Here is a 15,962-nt window from a genome sequence, read left to right as displayed (position 1 = left end):
TGGTGAAATAACATAGAAAGAAAATGGGTCACCAAAGTTAATGGGATTCATCCTCTGGGAACCATGAATGTGTGCACAAACATCACCAATTTGCTTGTGAACTTCCATAAAAACCGTCCTCTGGGAACCATGAATGTCCATATAAACTTCACCTACAATCAGTAATATGATAAGCTATTTAGTTCCAATCTACAAGGTAGATATTAGAATATTTCTCAGGATATGTTGGAAGTTGAAGCGGAAACTACCAAAAAAGCCAGCAATTCACACATTCAGTAGGTTTTATCCTCTGGAAAACATGAATGTCTGTACAAACTTGAACTCCAATCTATAAGGTAGATGTTTAGATACTGAGTTCTAATCTACAAAGCAGATGTTATGGTATTTCTTCAGGTCACAGACAGGTCACCAAAACTGGTAGATTCATCCTGTGGGGACGATGAATTTCATGACGTACAAGAGCTGATCTAAGTCTGTTCTCCAACATAGTGCACTGACTCACAATGCAATCCAGACACATCTGAGCTGGATGCTGAATTTTTCATAAGCAGAGCAAACAAGCAAACAGTGCAGCACACAGACGCAGAGGCTTTGTGTGGATTGTTGACAGCACAAAAACAGGAATTTATCATTTAAAGCACTGCAAGAACTTGTCACTAAATATAAATGTCCTGCTGGCTGAGAATTACTGATCCAGCGAGCAGCTCCAAGGACGGTGAGGAAGGCGGGTGAGGGAGGATGGAGGTGGAAGGACGAATGGGAGTGAAGGCCGATAAGGGATCCATCACCCAATGGAGAGGAGCTCTGGCTGGGTTGTTGTTATTACAAAACCCACAGTCAACACTGTGCCGAGTCCAGAAACGTACGTATTCACAGCCTGCACAGCATTCATCTTATCCAAGGAGATGATGAAATTTAGAGTTTTAGAAAGTAGAGTTGTATACAGTCGACAAGATAACACCAACTGTGTGTGGCTTCTACGCCCTGATTCCTTGTTGATTTTTGTATATTTGTCTGAAAGGCTGGATGCTACTCGCCAAGCCTGAGATAAGGTTTGTAAATTTGCTATGTTGGTGCTGATGTAGCTTCCCCTCAGTCTTTAAAGCGGACTCCCTGATGCGGCGTTATTGCCATATACCCGAGAGGAATGTCTGGGAACATCGTGCAGTACAGCTAATGCAGTGGTAATGAAATGTTCAGCCCCCTGAGTAAACAGTGACTGAAACCTCAAACACTGCCAGGATTAGTCTGAGCTTGTCTTTCTCAACTATAGAGGGGTGTTGTAAATATAAGAAGTTATTGGAAGAGGTTAAAAAAAACCCGAGTTTCTCAACAAAAATAAAACAATGCGGGCATAACTCAACCTACTACTTGTTATACGCCACATCTACGGTGGCTTTAACAGTTCAACATACTGCAGCAGAGTTGCTAAGATTAGTAGGCCTAACTAGTGACGTCAATCCTAAATATTTTCACCTTGAATTTATCATAATAATTGGTTTTCTTTGGTCAATAGTTTTTGGCTCAAGTCATTGGTCAACTGCATTTAGTGCTACAGTATTTGACAATGGCAGCTGCAACAAAGTCCACGGTTTCAAAAGTATGGATGACAAGAGACGCTTTAGATCTGCCGACTTCTCTCCTGCTCCCTGTGCTCATATGTACTGCATCCTTATACAGTTTAAGTCCAAATAAAGCAGCTGTAATTTACATATTTTTTCGTTTGTGTTGTGAAATTCAGACCAAAACTTATCCCATTTAGACAACATGATAACCAGCAGCAACTTCAAAGCTACAATCCGACAAATGCCAGGGTTTCCTCTACATGTAATTGATTGTGGCGCACCGCCACGGCAAAATAAAAGCTGCCACACCTTCAGAATGTTTTTTTTTACCTTGTTTTTATGTTGTTTTATGTTTATATTAATGACGATTATTGTACTAAATGTGATTTCGGCACAAAACGTGGTGTTTTTCGTGAAATGTGAGGCTACGCTGCAAATACCCTACCCTTATTTTGAAAAACCAACACTGGAACACCGGAGTCACTGCCTGGCACCTGCCTGTCTAACTCCTGTGCGCGAAATGCGAAGAGAGTAGAGACAACAGTCCGACGTGGAGGGAGAGAAAAAGATGAAAGAAAGGTCCCTAAACTAGGTTGTATTTGATACAGTTTTTTTTCAAACCAGTGAAAACGAAATATAGATGGATTAGGCTACAGAAAAAATCCTGAGTCGTGATAAATGTGTTATTCATTGTTTAATACAGGATACGCATTATCATTATTTCAGAGAGATTCTTATTTTTATTTTATTTTTGTACCATTGACACTTGTTAAAGAGAGATTAATCTAGGCCTAATAAAGCATGTCGAGTCTTTGGTTAAACAGTAGAGAGATAATATTTTGTTGTAGATTATTTTTTAAATGTAAATTTAAATTTTCTGTTGATAGAGGAAACCCGTTACGTTTCAGATAGACTTTTTGAACAGCACGACATAACGTTAGCTTAGGTCATGCCCAGGTAATTTTCTGCCATGACTCTTTTCTGGTCACATTTTCAGATGAGTATATTAAACTATTTTCTCAAGAAGAAAAATTTTCCAGAGGAAGAGACTCAGGTAACCTTACATAGAAGCTCAATGTTCTTGAGACTTTTGTCGTGATGTAATTCCCTCAAGTCAATAGAAATGATGATGTGTACCATGATAAGTGCAACATTTAAATATTCCTAACATTACCTGCGTGTTATTGGTGATGATGTGAACAAATTTAACACTTCCCAATATTATATTAGATAAGAGCGCAGGTAGAAGTAGTGCAGGAGGTGAGTGGAGGAGACAAAAGAGGAGAGGCAGAGAAGGAGGTTGAGCATGGTGAGGCAGCAGAGAGCAGCAGCGAAGGAGGGAGAGGGAGGAAAAAAACAAAACACAGGGAATCCGGCTGGGACCCAAAATGGACTGACATGACCAAGTTCCGCCCATGGCTGTACCACACTGATCAAGGTGAGTAATAAACATTACAATATCATGCAATTTAGTTTTTATTTTTCATTAAATTTAATTTCAATTGAACAATGACTGTGCCATTAATTTTGACCCTGTGCCTGCAGGAATGTTCTGCAGGTTATGCCGCCAACACAAACAATGGGCAAAAGCAGGAGTGGCCAAGCGACCATTCATCGAGGCAGGATGCCAAATCTACCGTGTTGACTACTTAGACAGACACATGGGGACAGAGCACCACAAAAATAGTGTAAAATCACAAGCCTTATTGGCACAAGGTGAAGTGCCTTCAATCAAATGTCATAGATTAATTTAAAAGCTACAAATGTCTCTGGTATAAAGTTTTTGTTAAAATAACCATCAAAGATCATGTTTATCTGTGCTAGCTTTGCATAGGTTCTTCAGTTATGACTGCCTTTGACCCCATTATCAAAATGGAACAAGAGTCCATCCTTGGTGGCTTTAAATGTCTGTATTATCTGACCAAGAGGGAGCAGGCACACCATACTAACTACCCAGCTCTTTTGGATCTGGCTGAGCTGCTGGGCTGTAATTATTTAAAAAAGCTCAAGGTAATGTTACTGTGGTCATATTGGTCATATTTGCAGTATTTCATGCTAACTCACAATCTTAATACTTAGAATCTCAACCTTAGAATCATAATATTTTATTTCATTTACTCTTAGATTGGGAAAACAATAAATTACAGGTCTCACATTATTATTGATGAAATGCTGGAGATTTTGGCCAATTGGAAGAGCCAGTTCTTCAAGACATCCATTGGGTTAGAAGTGGATGAAAGTACAGATGTCGCTGTGACAAGACAGCTGGAACTGCATGTCAGGTAGAAATTCAGAGGGAATGATTTCTGACTGAATCTGAATTATATTTCTTTATGTTTATCATTCATCTGTTTATGCATTTTAAGATATATGGACACGGAGGGGCAGCTTTTCAGCCAGTTCCTGGACCTGGAAAATGTCAGTGATGGAAAGGCAGATACCATTGTGGCAGCTATTAAGGAAGTGCTGCACAAAAAGAAGATTCCTACCCAAAGGCTTTATGGATTAGGAACGGATGGAGCTGCTGTAATGACTGGTATGAACTCGCAACATAACAAAGTAGAATATTCATTGGGATTCTTCATGAATTAGTTACTGCATGTATGTGCTAATTTTGTTTTATTCTTGAAACAGGGAGGTTGAATGGTGTAACAAAGCAGCTCCAGGATGACTTCTCTTGGTTGCTGCCAGTTGCTTGTGCTGCACATCGCCTCGCCTTGGCATGCAGGGATGCCTCATCTCATGTCACCTATATGGCCACCTTCAGAGACCATTTGCAGCAGCTCCATCTTTATTTCCACAATAGTGCCAACAGAACTGCTGTTTTAAAAACTGCAGCACAGTCCCTGGGCTTGCAAGCCTTGAAAGTGATGGTGAGATCACACAAAAATATACCGTACATGTATTGCATCATCTAACAAAAAGTGTGACTTTTATTGTGCACTACAGATGAGCTTTCTTTATTATTTGCTTTTATCTCATCAAATATTTTTCAGGAAGTAAAAGACACCCGCTGGCTTTCTCAGCACTTGGCAATAACCACATTGCAGCGAAACTTGCCGGCTGTCCTGGCTGCTTTGGCAGAAGAGACCGAAGTCAATAAGTGCCCTGTAGCCAAGGGCCTTTATGGCTTCTGCTGCACGTATCGTTTCGTCGCAGCAGTCTACCTGCAGGCAGATGTGCTGCCACATCTGGCTCGGCTCTCAAAAATTTTCCAGAAAGAAAATGTGAACTTCCTGGCCATAAAAGAGCAGGTACATTATAAGAATGTAACTTAAAGACTTTTTCAGGATTTGTAAGCAACAGAACCTATGAAGCTATTTTTGTGAGTCATGTATTGTTATAAAAAAGCTAAGCATTGTGTGACTGCCTTTATTAGGTCGCAGTGACAAAGGCCTGCCTGAAGTCCATCCGGGATCTGATCAACAGCCACAAGGGTCATTCCTAGCCCGGCTCCATGAGGACCTAGATAACCCTACTGGATTAGGAACGTTTAGCATCATGCATGAGGAGGAGAGACACAGGAGAGGCAGACCCCAGGGTGAAGAGACAAGGGAGCGGCTCTGGTCACGTTTTAGGACCCAGGTACATTTTTGATGGCTGTGAAGTTAAATAATATAATCAGCGAATCAAATAAGGTCTTCAATCTATCAATTAGCAAAGTTACTAATTTTCTATTTTGTGTCATGTTTAGGTAATGGAGCCTTATCTGGACGGCCTGCAAGACAGCCTAGACCGCCGGTTTCAACACCTTGACATCCTGGAAGCCTTTCAAGTGCTGGGACCCCAGGCAGCCACAGAAAATGATACTGTCAACACAGGACATCTTCAGACTCTGTCCAGAAAATTCTTGCAGCAGCCACAAAATCCAGCACTGCTGCAAGAGTTTACATCATACAAGCAGCATCTGCTAGTTGGAGCCTTCAAGGTAAAATGAGAATTTAAGCAAGAGGGGAATTATATAGAAAGACGATTGAGGACCCCTGATCAGTGTTATACATTTAATGTGTTTCAGAATCTGGAACAGCTTAACATCATGATGAGACTGGCATCCCAAAACGACGAATGGGGACAGCTCTATCCGTCCTTGAGCCAGCTAGCGACCATTGCGTTGACATTGCCCATATCATCCGTCAACTGTGAGAGAGATTTCTCTACAATGAATAGGGTCAGACATTTGGTTATTAGTAAACTTTAAGTCAGAGATGGTTTGGTTTCTCTCAATTTTCTAGACCCCACTCACTTTTAATTGTTTTTATGTGTAGGTGAAGACAGATCTCAGGAATAGGCTGCAGGGGGATCATCTGGCAGCGTGCATGCTCCTCAGCATCAACGGACCAGCTCTTAAGGACTTCCCTTATCAAAGAGCCTTAGAGCTCTTCTTCAAAAAGCCACGGAAAATGAAGTGCTCTGAGCCAGGCTGCAAACTGTGCCATTAGATAGACAGTGCAGTTGCAGTTGCAGATGCAGTTTCAAATGTTAAAAAAGTCTCACAGGAGACAGAAGGGCACAGTTGTATATAGTTTTGCTACAGCCTTTTACTTTTTGCCTCTTTGTTTACTGTTGTTGCCACAGCACTAGGATAAAGTAAAGGCACAAGCTCTGTGGCACTGGCAGATTGAAGCCTCTTCTAGATGCTGCTTTAATTTGTCGTTGTGTTTGTTGTTACTGCAAGTTAGTCTTTTCAGTTATTATTTTCAATTAATGTACTGGAAACCTGATAATAAATAATGTATTTAGAAAAACATTCAGTTTGAAATAGTCATAATTTCACATTTCAAAATCTGTCGTCGTCGTCACCCCCCCGTCTTCCACTCGGGCAGACCTCCCCCACAGTTTAAAAAAATCCTGGACGAAACCCTGAATGCATCACCCACATGAGTTAAAAACACTGTTTGTGCTGTAAATTCTGTTGTATTTACATAGAATTGGACACAACCAAAGAGGGGGGGGATGTGGCGAAGATGGCCCGAATATTCGGATCCCGGATACAAATTTTTCACACTGCCTTCGTTTTGTCTTCAGTTAAACTGAAGAATTCCCAAACAGCGGAGGTCTTCAGCATCTTGTGTTCATGTAACGAAGTGAAGCGTGACGTCAGAGTTGGCAGCCACTGGGTCATTCGGCCGGTGGTAACAAACACGAATGGATGAGTCGAGATGAGCCGAACATGGCGGGATGAGCCGAAGTGGGCCGAAGGCGATGGGAAGAGACGAGCTCCGAATATTCATATTTTCGTCTGGGGGGAGGAGAGGGTGATCACATAGGCATATGTGTATATGTCACAGACCAGGGGTCGGCAACCCGCGGCTCCGGAGCTGCATGCGGCTCTTTCAGCCCTCTGTTGTGGCTCCCTGCAACTTTGGAAAAAAATTGTTCTGCCTTTCAGGCGCGTTTCAATGCATTTTAATATAGAGAGTTTTATTGTGAAATTACCACTCTTATTTTGACGTGTCACTCCACCGGATGTGCTGTTGGGGTTTTCCCCCTGTGACATGAGAGTGCAAAGCTGATGCAGAGAGACAACACGGAGCTTCCGATTCCCACACGTTTCATGCCTTTTTTTTGTTTTACTCCTGGAGAAGCAACGCCTGTAGTTTCACATTGTTTTGTACTCAAGAATGGCAAGCCTGTATATTAAAGCTCCACTCCAAGAAAGACATGTCTTGTCTCATATTCGGATACCAAAATTAATGCCTGGATACCGCTGTAGCGAACGAATATTCGGATATTCGGGTCCAGCCCTACTAATTACATAAGAATGGTAAATACTTGACAGATTTTTAAAGTTCTACCTCTCCTGGAAAAAGGCTGTAAATTATTTACATATATGGCATTTTTTTGACACAATTATTGACAAAAATAGACAAACAAGACCAGGCGTTTTAATAAATGTATCGATTATTATAGTACTTAAAGGGTTAAAACAACCTGCTGTGCTGACTGAGAGTCCGTAGCAAATGAGAAACATCAATACATGTTAATTCTAAGCCAACTACCAGTAGACACACACAGTCAATTGAATTTTATGCCTCAAACACATCACAAAACAGATAAAGCCTCAACTCTGCGTCCAAATATCACATAAAAGCACATCTTTCTCAGACTACACATCCTAGTTTAACAACCACACAGTGACCTTCAAATCTCTGTTCTCCAAAGGCAAGTTTGCAGCGTAATTACTTTGGAAAAATCTACCAGGAGCAGGGACTGAACAGCTGAGTTAGCCTTATCAGCTTAGCACAGATAAGCTCCATGCTGAGCTGGACGAGGAGGCCAGGTGTCATGGGGGGAACAGGGCAGCTCCTGGAGGGGGAGATACCCTCAGAAGATCATCACCGAACCAGAAGTTACAGATGCTGAGAGGAAAATCCTTTCACAGAGTGAAAACCAGTGATGTTACTCAGTTAGTCAAAGTGGTTTATGATGTTTTAAACCAATTATTCATTTGCGACACTATAGGAACATAATTGATTGTGTCTTCTAGAAAACAGATTAAATTTTAACTTTCAGTGTCAATAAATCCTTTTACTTATATATAGAAATGTTCAGGACTCACACATACCATAACAAATGATGGATGGAAGAACTTTTTTCCTATATTTATGACAAAATCTCTCTGTTTTATATTTTGATGACTCATCCAGCACCCACATACATACAGAAATATTTGCAGTCATATGATATGAGGCGATCAAAACTGGAGATGACTTTGTTAGTTTGTAACTACAGAGTGATATCGAGGGTCGGATATACTCAATACGCAAAAAAGTAAACCTCTTTATACGGTGTTTTTTGCATTAGCTGAGGACTGCACTTTCGATTTTATTTTATATATACAATCACATTAAAGATATATTGGTACTGACTGATGAGTGCACTAAAACAAAATGTGTGGCTAATTTGTTTCTAAAGAGGACTGGATCTCTGCATGCTGCTGTGGCCAGTTTGAGTTATCAAATCCCACCCAAAAAGTGTGTCAAATCCAGGAACTAATTGATAAAATCCCTGTTGAAGTTATAAAGCACCCCTATATTCATACTTTACTCACATTACATTTGTTGAGGAGCAAAGCTGTGTTTAATATTTTCAGCGTTAGTACATTTTAAATATGACCACCATTTCACGGGGATTTTAGACGAACATGACTTATTTGTGCTATTATCAATTGGATACAAGATAATTGCTCAAGCAACTTGATACCACTGAGGGCACAATATTCTGCTTTGTTCATGAAAATTACAGCTAACTGATGAGCTAATTCTGAATTTCAAACTTAGTATCTTTTAAATATTAACACCATTTCATTGGAATTTAAAGTCAACATAGCATACTCAAGCTAATGCAACATTAGCACAGGGATACAGGAAAACCGCTGGCGTGCCAAAAGACTACTTTGGCTTAACTACCACCGAGGACACCAGTGTAATTTTATATTGTTTTACCTCCTGATGCTAATGGTAAAATTAAGATGGAAAAACAGCAAAAATAAAAATAAAACATAATAAATCAGCATGCTAGAAGACTAATGTGTCTTAGATACCAGTGAGGGCACCAACATTTTGCTTGTTCTTGAAAATTACAGCTAACTGAGATGCTAATTTGGGTCATTCCAGATGAAATGACCAGATATTCCTTGGGGGTGTTGCTGCACCATTTTCAAATTAGTCCTAAATTTGCATGCCATTAGACAGTCACAAAAGTACTTTCTATGCAAAATTGTAGGCCTGTAGCTCAAATAGTTTCTGAGTTGTGGGGGTCTGAAAGTTTCAGAATTTGGGCTATAAAAAGCCTCACCAGGGTTTTTTGCATCTTTAAGTGTTTATTTCTCAGCCTCCAGACATATCAGAGAGCTGTGAGTTGGTAAACAAGGCCTCTGCATGTAGCTAGTGCCCCACAAACATCCCCAGGTGTTTCCCTACACTCTGCAGGCCATGGGGCTTGCTAAAAATGCTAAAAATTAAGAGATACCTACTCACGAGTGGGGTTTGGGACCTTAAAGCTGCTGTCCGGAGTTTAAATCGCAGCGTCTCCCAAAACACTGTTGGTGTTCCCTCCCTCTGATTTCACCCCTTTATTTGTGCACGCGTGCAGTACCTGACAGGAGTTCCCCGAGTGCTGCAGTATCTTGCCTGTTTTGCTGTTGTCCACTCTTCTACATTTAGTACATTTAGTAAATAATAAAGGAATTACGTTAGAATTCTGTATTGAGTCTAACTTGTCCTAATACCAAAATAACATGAATCTGCTAGGACGAACGAGTAAAGTTTCAATATGTGATTACACTCGTGTATCCCTCTTGATGACGTTGTTTATCAAACTTAGTGCATTTACGCATGTATATGTGTTACATTGTTTATTTATTTCTATCTAGAGTTCAGAATTGCATGACTCCTCTGACGAAGAGTATGTCCCAGACGCCCCAACATCTTCCTCCAGAGGTCGGGCATCTAAACGAAGCCGTCAGGCGGGCTATGGAGGCCGTGGTCGGGGAGCGACGCGAGCACCCCGAGCCAAAAAACGTCCTGCAGTCTCTTGGCCTGACAAGCCGTGGGATTGGTAACTTTTCTGGAAGTTGCTGAGCCCTGATGCTCTCTCCTCCACAAGCAAAACAAATGTGTGTGCGGTTGCGTAGTGCGTAGCTCGCCCACCTCTGCGTGGGCTTGCTTGCTGTGCGCGTAACCGTTGATTGACAGCATGACAAAGCTGAAGCTCGAACCTGAGTGGTCGGCAGTGCCCGGCGCTTTTTGGAATAACATGGGGGTCTATGAGAGGAAGGCGGAGCTCAGGAATAAATTTTCATATCGCGTTATACTAACTTTATATTATAGTATCGAACTAGACTAACACATTTAAGCTTTGTTAAAAAATTATACATAAATTGAAAACAAATGGAAACTCCGGACAGCAGCTTTAAGTACTAGAAATACTTCACAGACTTGTTCTAACACCCCTGGGTTCCATTCTACACAAACTTGTGTGATAACTTAGCAAATGGAGCTTTCTAGGTACCTCAGTTTGGAAAATATGAGCTCCCAAAGTTGGACGAGATTTTTAATTGGCTATTTTTGGTGGCAAAAATCTCAGTGTGGGACAGGTACCAGAGACCCCACATTTTTCTACAAGACAGTTCCATCTGTCTTCTATCACTGTACAAAAAAAAGCAGCAGGGTTATATTTGTAGTTACTGAGATATTCTTACTCAAAATGGCATGGGTAATGTCAAAATCGTTTTTTGCTTTTCAGTACTTTAAATTGGGATACAAGTATTAGTAGTCATTCCAATGGTAGTATTATGTATGTTTTTGTTCTTTTTGAAATGTTAGTTGTTAAAGGTGACTACCTTCAAAAAGTGTAATGGTATAACTTAGGTATGGCAACCACCATCTGGTGAAACCACACGGAATGACCCATTTATATATTTTCAGAGTTAGTGTCTTTTAAGTATAACCACCATTTCACTGGGATTTATGGCGAACATATCCATGTCATGCTAATGGCAACATTATAGCACTGGGATGAAGAAAACTGTGAGCATGCTAAAAGACTAACTTGCCTTAGCTAACAGTGAGGACATCAATGTCACTTTCTGTATTTTGGAGATTTTTAGCTATCAAGCACAATAATTCAGATATTCCTCTTAACATTGCCATTGGTAAAATTATGAGTGAGAAACTGGAAAAATTTTAGCATGCTAAAAGACTAATTTGATGTAGCTACCAATGAGGATACCGGTGTCCTGCTCTGTTCGCCAATATTATAGCTAACTGAGATGCTAATTTAGAATGATAGGATTTATCTCCAGAGTTAACACCTTTTGAATCTGAACACCATTTCACTGGGATTTTAGGCTAACACAGGCAAATTATGCTAATGGTAATATTAGCATTGTGATGGAGGAAAATTGTTAGCACTCTAAAAGACCAATTTGCTTTAGCTACCCGTGAGGACATCAATGTCACTTTCTGTATTTTTAAGATTTTTAGCTATTAGAGACGCTAATGCAATTATTGCTCTTAACATTGCCAATGGTGAACTTAAGAGTGGGAAAATGGAAAACTTTTCGCATGCTAAAATGCTACCAATGAGGGTACTGGCAGTGTTGCCAACTTAGCAACTTTCTCGCTAAATCTAGTGACTTTTCAAAGCTCCTAGCGACTTTTTTTTGTCAAAAGCGACTCGCGACAAATCTAGTGACTTTTTCTGCCGTTTTGGAGACTCTGATAGGAAAACTCGGCTCATTCTGCAGTTACTGTTTTCAACAAGCAGCAGGTGCTGCTGTGAGCTTCTCCCCCTCCCAGAGCACAGGCTGTCAGTCCAGTAACCCCGCAGCAGTCCCAGTGAGGGGAGGGGGAGACCCACATCACTCCGCGGCCAGACCGCAGATGAATCGCGCATGCGCAGTCACTACAGATCCCATCCAGACTTACGGAGCCATATAAACAAAAATGTTTCTTCACTGTCATGCTAAAATAAACCACAGCATTTCGCCTCTAGTACAAAAACAAATTTTGGGTGTTTTATATTCCCTTTTTGCTCTCTTCCACAATGTTATTCCTCTCTCCTACAACGTTGATTACAATTACATGCAAACTGGGAAATATGCAAATTAGGCGATGACGTCATTTAGCGACTTTTAGGACAGCCAACAGCGACTTTCCTTGCTGAGGAGTTGGCAATAGTGGGTACTGGTGTCCTGCTCTGTTCTCCAATAACACAAGTAACAGAGATACTAATTCAGTTATCTCCAGAGTTAGCACCTTTCAAATTTGAACACCAGTTCACTGGGATTTTGGCTAACATTGTCTCCTAATGCTAGTAACAACAATAGCATGGGGAAACCAGAAAAATGTTAGCGGGGGGGGTGGGGGGGGGTGTACTTTAGCTTACTGAGATGTTCATCCAGATATTTTAAGAGTAGTACTGTTTAAAATATGACTGAGATTTTAGTGTGCACATAGATAATTAATGCTAATCACCAATGTTAGCAATCAACAGGAAAATCATTGGCATGCTAACATGATTTACTGAAAGTTACTGTTAGTGAGCAATTATGCTGCTTTAGCATGCCAACACATTAAATGCTATTTTCTATCGATTAGCAGGTGAACATCTGGCACTTTTTAAGCTATCATTAGGACCTTAGCTACCATTAATAACATCAAGTTTTTCAAGTTACATAACAGTTTTGGAGACTTTAACTATCTGAGAGACTAATTCATATATTTTCTGAGGTAATATCTTTAAAATGTGACTCATATTTCAGTTAAGTTTTAGAATTCCTGTTGCTTCCTAATGCTAATGTAGCATTCAGTAGGAAAATTGCTCAGAAGCTAGTATCTTTTATGAGAGTTGAAGTTTTCCCGAATTTCTGACATTCTATGGACCAAATAATCAACTGGAGGATTATTCAATGTATGTTATTATATTAATTTATTTATTTTTATATGCGTCAATGTTTTTTATAGCCTTAAAGATTGTCATGTTTTCACGAGTGTGCTGACATTTTATAAAATCTTTCACGCTATGTAAATTCACATTAAATTGCAGGTCTTATACATTGTTGTTATTGTAATTAACTATAGTTTTCTTGTTTCTTGCTCTTTTGAATAGTTATTTTGGTGTACAATGGTCATTTAGTTCTGTTGTTGCACTGTGGATGTAGGTCTCTATAAGCACCGCAGAACTCATTTAGTTTCAGTTTCACATGACCCATGAAATCTGAGGGGACCGTTTTCCTCTTCAGTGTAGGGCTGGGCGATATGATGATAGATATCGTCTGGACGATAGAAAATGTCTATCGTTTTATGTGAAGATCCTATCGTTTATATCGCAGTGTCGCAAAACACACTTTATGGCAGTATTTTACGTCACCAACGTGCCTTACGGCAAGCCCAGGCACGCGCCCGCGGCTAAAACATAAACAGCTATGGAGGAAGACGGTGCACTCGACTCAGAAGAACAATCTAAACAACAAGATGACGAACAACCAGCTCAAACCGACGAGCTTGTACCTAAAAGAGGGGGAACTTCTGTCATATGGCGGTGGTTTGGATTTAAAAAGACCGACAAGGATCAGACTACCGTACTTTGTAAGGTATGCCGCTGCCCGGTCCCATTCATTCATTGAATTTACCAAAAACATGCTATATCGTGAAGTATATCGTATCAGGGTATAAAATAAGCTATATCGGGATATAAAATTTTGGTCTTATCGCCCAGCCCTACTTCAGTGTACATTATGTTCCGGGGGTCCGAGCGTTAACACCCCTCAAATCAGCTTATGGAGGACTGGAACCCTCCCCCAAATCCCCTTCGCCCCAACAAGACATGGAAACACCGCTCATCCAATTATCTCCTCTAATCAGGCCTCCGAAATGTCTTGGGTTAAAAAAATAATTTCCACCTCAGAAACAAACTGCAGCATTGAATCTTCACAGAGACAATAACAAATGTCGATATTTCACCAGAAACGGCTGGAATTTGTCTTCACTGAGAGCTGAATTGTACAGAAACAACTGCAGACAGTGCTGGAACTTCATACGTGAGCAGATTTTTTGCTGCTGCTGATGTTGATGAAAAAATAATGCCCAGAGTTAGTCTTTAACATATAAACAAGTGGTTCTGATCTATTATAATAAAGCTATTGTGTTGTATGTACTAATAAATCCATCAATTAGTCATCTATTCTGATGATCAGTTGATGGTTTTAGTAATTTCTCAAGCAAAAACATCCAAATGTGACAGTAAAATTAATATATTTGGCCTGTATCAGTTGTTTTTATATATTTTCTAAAGCAACAAATGATTAACAGGCAACTGATTATACTGTGATTGACTGATGATGGAGATTGAGGATTTGCTGCTTTTCTCTGTTTGAAATTACTGAATAAAAAATATATTTGGATTTTTGGACTATTTATCCAAGAAAACAGAAAAGTCAAACAAAGAAACACATTATTTTGGGGCCTTTTCCAGTATCAGATATAATGTGCAGATTATTTGCAAAAAAAACTGAATATTCTACTTTTTCTATTAACAAATCATCCATGATTAAACAAAAATGTGTTATTTACAATCCAAATTATTACAATTAAATCATTCATCTAGTGATGGTATTCTATATTTGAATAAATAATATGCATTTTGCTTCTGTTCCATGGCATTGTCACAATATTTAAGAGAGCAAACAATTAACCAGCAGATGTACTTGTAATAAAAATATTGATAATTGTTTAAGTAAGTTATCCTGTTAATTCTCCTGCTTTTGCAATGTGAGAATCTGCTGCTTTTCTCTAGTTTTACACCACTGCACAAGGAATATAATTGGGTTTTTGGACTCTTAATCAAAGAAAATAAGAGATTTAAACACATTTTCACACATTTTCGAGTCTAAACAGTTAAAACTGAATATAATCTGCAGATTATTTGCTAAAGAAACGATACATATTCTCATCATTAATTTAGCTCCTGCATCTGAAATGTCAGGATCTGCGGCTTTTCTCTCATTTTAAATTACTATATATTTACCGTAACATATCTGGATTTTAGGCAGAGAAAACAAGACTTTCAAACCAATCGAGGGTCATTTTCACACATTTAGAGTCTAAACAGTTAATCACAAATTTAATCTACAGGTTATTTTGATAAAGAAGCTATATTCTAATGAATATTCTAATGAACCAGCACATCACAAAATAATGTATTATTTATACTTAAAATTATGTTTTTAGGTCATTTTTTCACAGAATAAATGAATGTAACAATGTGGCATTTCTTTTTCATGTATACATATACATTTATTGGGCCAAATAATTAAGTGGCAGATTAACAGATGATGAGAATATGGCTGCTGCAGCCCTGATTTTGATAATTAATCTGAATCCTGCATCTGAAACGGAGGAATTTGCAGATTTCTCTCATTTTAAATCACTGTATATTGAATATATTTTGAGTTTGGACTGAGAAAGCAAGAATTTGAGGGTTATTTTCACACATTTTACAGTCAAAGCTATGGAATTATTGCAAATATGCTCTACATAATTTTGCTAAATAAGCTAAATCCCATAATGCACAAAACAGACCGCTCTCAACACTGCAATTAGGTCAGTCAACTAAGTCATTTATTCAGCAAAAACATGCAAATATGACAAAGGCACAGTCTTTCTTATATGTGCCAAGCGGTTAACCAACAGTTTAATTTAGTTCCTGCTTCTGGAATGTGAGAATCTGCTGCTTTTCTCTCATTTTAAATCACTATATATTCAATATATTTGGATTCTGGGCTGAGAAAAGAAGAATTTCAAACACATCAAGGGTCATTTTCACACATTTTGGAGTCTAAACAGTTAACTGCAAATTTAATCTACAGATTATTTTTGCTAAATATGCCACAAA

General features: G+C 39.3%; 1 protein-coding gene across 2 annotated transcripts in view; it reads right to left on the bottom strand.

Moving 5' to 3' along the window:
* Positions 1-15,962, bottom strand: part of podxl2 (podocalyxin-like 2) — a 52,157-nt gene that overhangs the window by 35,075 nt on the left and 1,120 nt on the right. The window lies entirely within an intron of this gene.

The sequence above is a fragment of the Acanthochromis polyacanthus genome, chromosome 5, assembly GCF_021347895.1.
Source record: "Acanthochromis polyacanthus isolate Apoly-LR-REF ecotype Palm Island chromosome 5, KAUST_Apoly_ChrSc, whole genome shotgun sequence".
Taxonomy (NCBI): Eukaryota; Metazoa; Chordata; class Actinopteri; family Pomacentridae; genus Acanthochromis; species Acanthochromis polyacanthus.
Note: the sequence above shows the minus strand (reverse complement) of the source record. Positions and strands in the feature narration are given on the sequence as shown.